General features: G+C 45.0%; 1 non-coding gene across 1 annotated transcript; it reads right to left on the reverse strand.

The window, feature by feature from the left end:
• Positions 1-5,468: 5,468 nt before the first annotated feature.
• trnak-cuu (transfer RNA lysine (anticodon CUU)) lies at positions 5,469-5,541 on the reverse strand. The gene has a single exon. It is a non-coding gene; the product is annotated as a tRNA-Lys (tRNA).
• Positions 5,542-6,000: the final 459 nt, after the last annotated feature.

Consider the following 6,000-nt stretch of genomic DNA (forward strand, 5'->3'; position numbering starts at 1 on the left):
CTTTTTTTCGTTAACTTTCCCTGTATGTCCCCTGACATCCCAGGAGCTCTAGATTTGTTAGTCCCACCTTTGTTTTAAGGGAACATACTTGGTCTGTACCCTCAGGATCTCCTCCTTGAATGCCTCCCACTGCTCTGACACTGATTTACCAGCAAGTAGCCGTTCTCAGTCCACTTTGGCCAAATTCCATCTCAGCTCAGCAAAATTGGCTTTACCCCAATTGAGAACTTTTATTCCTGGTCCCCTTTGTCCTTTTCTATAACTACCCTAAACCTAACTGAGTATGATCACTCGCACCAAAATGCTCTCCCACTGATACCCCTTCTACCTGCCCCTCTTCGATCACAAGACCCAGTCCAGAACCGCTCCTCCCTTGATGGGCTTGTTACATACTGGATAAAGAAGTTCTCCTGAATGCATTTTAGGAATTCTCCACCATCTGTACCATTCACACTATCATTTTCCCAGTTCATATTCGGGTAGTTAAAATCCTCCACTTTTACAGCTCGATAGGTTTTGCACTTCTCAACAATCTGCCCATATACTTGTTCTTCTATCTCCCTCCAACTGCCTGGGGGTCTACAGTGCACTCCCAGTAGTGTGATCGCCCCTTTTTTGTTCTTTAATTCAACCCACATGGCCTCGTTTGATGACGCCTCTCACACATCATTCTTTTTCACAGCTGCAGGATCCGTCAATAATCTTTGACAACTCAACTGAAAGCAGCTGGAATGTGCAGATTTGAGAGGGGCTTTCTGCACCGTCAGGGCTGGAAACTGTCGAGTTTGAATGTGTACCGAACTGTACAGAGTATTCAACAAATATAGCAGGACTTGGAGACATTGTGCTTTGTTAATACTGAACCAGAAATGCACATTATTCAATGCTTCTCATATTTAATTGAGCACGTTTTCAGCTGGTTTTGAAACAGGAACCTTTTGCGTGTTAAGTGAATGTGATGACCACTACACTACGGAACCCACACTTTCAAAGCAGACTGCAACCTGAATGCAGCAACTTGGACCGCTCGGCCATCCTGACTGCTCAATATTATGTGTGGCCACCTGCAGTTTGATTTTGAACATTTGTGTCCTGTCACATGAAGTAAATGAGTACAGCAGGCGTATCACTGCCTGACACCGGGGAAACGGTGAGACAGACCTTGGAGCAAGGGTCTGGTTATTGCGAAACAGCAAAGAAAATATTAAATCTGGAATTACCCAAAAGGACAGGGACCTCAACATGATTTAAACATGCAACTTTCTGATCAAGAGGCAGACACACCACCGCTGCACCACGAGGCCTAAACACTGAGTCTGAGATGTTCGTCAATATGAAGGTTCTGCAATAAAAGGGGCTATAAAATCCCCTTTAAAATCCCCTGTCAGAAGCTGCGCTTACCTGCCAGTCACCATATGTTTATTTGTTAAACTTTTGTGTTGCTTTCACGGGATAGCATCATTAGTTAACCCATCACCTTCTTTTGCACAATGAAAGAAATGCTAACTGAGGGAGAGTTGATACTTTAATCAATAAATACAGCAAATGCTGGAAATCTCAGCAGGTCAGGCAGCATTTGCCAGGAGATTAACCTCGCCTCCCATTGTTCTTCCACAGCAAGTTTAAACATAATGCTCCCACTTGGGATCGAACCAGGGACCTTACACGTATAGAGCAAACGTGACAACCACTACACTACGGAAACCTCTGACAAGGCAGGCCCAACAGAGGGGAGCTGACCAGTGAGCTCCCTCTGTGCTGATCTGGAATGTGCTGGCTCACCTTCAACAACTTTTGTCCCACACTCAAAGCTCTCAATCCTTCTCCTCCGCTGCCTTCACAGAAATGTCATGGATCACCCAGCCACCGTATTCACTTCCACATCCTCACAGTGGGGCCACAGAGGCTCCTATCATCTCCCCACGATTAGCGAACTCGCCCAGTTTGTAAAATTAAACCCGGAACACGTGCCCGGCAAAGGGTAGGAGAAGCGGGAGAGTGTGTCAGCTCGTTCTGTAACAGATAGTAGTGAGGTTATTAACGGCGATTACAGCAATCATTAATCCTCTCACACACCTTAATTATCCTCTCACACACCTTAACACAACTTCGATAATTTGTATAAATATAAAAATATATATTCATTTATGGACCTGAATATCAACGGCTCGCTGCCAAGACCTCATGGCGCGACGGTCGTGCATCTAACTTTGAGCGAGAGAAATTGTTCCACAGTGACACCCATTTCATCTTTTGTTCCCTTTTAAACACTAGAAACTGAGACAGGGGAATAAATAGAGAAACCAAAGCTCAACGATACAGACAAGAGGAAGAGAGAAGGGGAAATACTGTCCCCACCCAGAACTAATGCAGAAACCCCTCTGCTGCGCTCGGGGTGGCCACCCACAGACTGGATACACTAACGTCCCAACAGCTCATTGACTGTCGGAGTGGGACCGTGCGGCGCTTCAGAAGACAGGTCGAAAAAGCAAAGTCACTGAATCGATCTCATGTGCTCCTTCTGCCAAGAATAGCTACACACAAAAAATGCTTTTATAAAAGTTACACCTTATCTCCAAGTTTGTCAAAAAGTTAGCTTGTTGGTCAAGGGGTATGATTCTCGTTTCTGGCTTGTTAATTGAAATTTGCGAGAGATCCCGGCCGAGCCCATTATTCTGCCGCGAATTTTGAAATTACATCGAACTTTTGCAAAGAAGGACTTGCATTTCTGCAACACCTTTCAGGAACTCATGATGCCTTAAAGCGCTTTACAGTCGTTGAGTTATGTTTGAAGTGTTGTAGTGTGGGGAAAGATGTGCCCAAATCACCCCACACGAACCTCAACTCTTTGCGAAGGAGTTCGGTGCAAATAATCAGGCACTTGGACTTTCTTTGAATGAGTTCTGCTTGTACCTGTATTCAAGCTTGAAACAGCAACTGGGCTTCCATCTCACGGGAGCAGCGTGTCGCAGTTCGCGAGTAGGTGACGAGGTTTGGGGTTGATGTACGTCACTTTCAATCTTTGAAATTTCACCAAGCAAAGAAATGATGAATCCAACTGTCCCTGTAATCCTTTTGTTCAGGTTTAATCACAGGAATATCTGCAGTCAGGAGGTGAAAAGTAATTAAAACCGACGACTGGCTTTGGGACAATCAGTATACTTTGTCACAGACAAGGCACCGGAAGGCTGGAAGGTAGATCACACCAGTTGTGGGAGAGCTGGTTGGTGGTGACATGGAAGTGTCTGCAGTATGCGGGACCAGACTGCTTCCATGCATCCACAATGAATGTCCCTCCCTTTATTTGGGAAAAGTACAACTGAGAGTAGACAAGTTCCATCCCGGTCGGAGCAATCTGAAGCTTTAACTGACTGACACCCTGGTTTGGGATGTCTTGCAGTTTACATTTAAGTTAGTCTCTGTGGCGCAATGGGTTAGCGCATTCAGCTGTTAACCGAACGGTTGGTGGTTTGAGCCCACCCAGGAACGAGGCTTTTAACTGTTTTCCCCGAGGATTCAGTGCCGCACAGTTCCAGGTTGTCATTGTGCGTTTTGGCTGCACGAATATATTCCGCAAACATTTCCAGCTGTGCTGTTATCCAGTGAGTTCCCACTCCAATACTTTTATGAACATTTAGTTAATGGAAAACGATAACAATTTTTTACATGGACCATGGTCCTCCATCCAGTCCACGAGAAATAAATTACGTTACTGGGTTTAAAGGAACTGGTGGAAATTGTCTGACCGATCGTTATGGCTTTGCTCAGATTCTGAGAGTCAACAGTTTGCGAAGAATTATCTCATGGCCAATGCCTAGCATGAAAATGTCTCTCAGCATTTGTTCTAGGAATCCCTCAAATTCGCAATGTCCTGCGAGGCACATTAATTTGGCGACATAGCTCGCCACTTCCTGGCCCTCCGACCGTTGGCACGTGCAGAACCGATACCTCGCCATCAGATCGCTTTCTTTAGGATTTAGATGCTCGCAGACCAGCGTACACAATTCTTCATAGGATTTAGTTGTTGGTGTCACCAGAGCTAGAAGATTCTTCATGAGGCCATAGGTTGGTGCCCCACAGACGGTCAGGAGGATCGCTCTTCATTTGGCAGCGTTCTCGTCGCCTTCCAGCTCGTTGGCCACGAAGTATTGGTCGAGTATCTCCACAAAGGCTTCGCAATCGTCCACTTCTGAGAACTTCTCCAGGATACCAATTGTTCCTTGCATTTTTGCGTGGTTGTTCATTGTCTCGTCGCCAATTGATATGCTCATAATAAAGGATGATACTTTGTATTGTGAACACTGAGTAAGTGTGACCTTTGCTCCTTTAATAAGACTGCAGAGTACAGGTACCTCATGGGTGGCCTGCTTACATACCGTGCTCCCAAGGGATACTGGGATCCCTTGGGACTGCGACAGGTAGGCCCTCTGGTGGTGGTGTGCACAGTTTGTCAAGGGTTAAATACATAACACAAGATGTGAACAGAAATCAACCATGAAAAGCCCTGTCATTAACCGCAAAGGGTTTCCTGCAATTTTCTGATCGCAAAGCGCTTTCAGTCCTTGTCCTTAAAATTGCAGACGTGGAAATTGGGGAGTTTAATGACTTTGAAAGGAGGACATTGTTGTTTGGTGCCGTTCTGGTCAGAGAAATGTTTGTGAAAGGAACTTTTTGCAGAGAGAGGGATTGAGCATTTCAGCTTGTTCCTGAACACTTCTCTCTGGGCACTGAGCTAAGCAGCAATTTCTGTCGTGTGGAGGTTATCACATTTCCTTCACACTTGAAAAGTTCCCGGTTCAAGCCTGTGCAGAAACATTATTTCTCAAACAAAAACTTGTCTGCAATAAAAACTGTTTTGGATACATTGTTGAATGAGCAATGCACATTTAAAACCAGTCTCCTCCAATACAGATTGTGTAAAATCAGATCGGGGATAAAACTTCATCAAGGATTAAAGTTTCATGAGTTATTAAAGTTCCCTTTTTGAAGTTTTGACTGTCCCTGTCAGCATTTCATTCATTCTGTGAAACAATGCGATCGGTTTACACCAGCAGATCTAAGCTGCATTTGAAACCACAAACAACTCATTAATTATTCGCTTTTCCCTAGTTCCAGAGCTCAGAGGGTTATTGTCCATCCCTGGGATACAAGCTACCTCGGACCCAGGCCAAAGCTCCCCGTACACCGAGCACAGGCTCAGGAAAACCCCGGGGGAGAGGTTATCCCGGTCACTGGGCCTTCCAGCAGCCCTGAACAAACGCCCGGTCTGAAACTTTCCAGAGTAATAACTTGTATCTGGAACATCTAACAGTAAGAACGGCCGAGCGGTCTGAGGCGCTGCTTTCAATATTTGATTAAATTATCAATTCTCCCTCAGTTCGCATTTTTATCATTGTGCAAAAGAAGATCATGGGTTCATTAATGATATTTACCCACGAAAGCAACATAAAAGTTTAATGAAAAGTAATCGCCCAACGTGGGGCTCGAACCCACGACCCTCAGATTAAGAGTCTCATGCTCTACCGACTGAGCTAGCCGGGCTTCTCAACATTTACTCTGTCAATCCCCTTCAGAATATTGTCCGTTTCAATGAGAGCACCTCTCATTCTTCTGAACTCCAGAGAGTATCGGCATATTCTGCACAATCTCTCACCATAGGACAGTCCTCTCATCCCAGGAATCAATCTGTTGAACCTCCGTTGTACCACCTCCAAGGCAAGTGTATCCTTCCTCAGATAAGGAGACCAAAACTGTGCGCAGTACTCCAGGTGTGGTCTCACCAGGGCCCTGCACAATTGGAGCAAGATTTCCTTACTCTTGCACTATGGGCGGAATATTAGGTGCTATGGTCCGAATATCCTGATTTTCTGCTGATTCTATGGTTGTATAAAAAGTTATTAAAATTCGACAGTCACTCGGCAAACATATTTGTATTTCCTTCAGTGTGCAACACTGATGGATGGATTAATGATGATTGAAACAATTATTCAGTATTTCACA

Source organism: Pristiophorus japonicus, unplaced genomic scaffold (assembly GCF_044704955.1).
Source record: "Pristiophorus japonicus isolate sPriJap1 unplaced genomic scaffold, sPriJap1.hap1 HAP1_SCAFFOLD_89, whole genome shotgun sequence".
Lineage (NCBI taxonomy): Eukaryota > Metazoa > Chordata > Chondrichthyes > Pristiophoridae > Pristiophorus > Pristiophorus japonicus.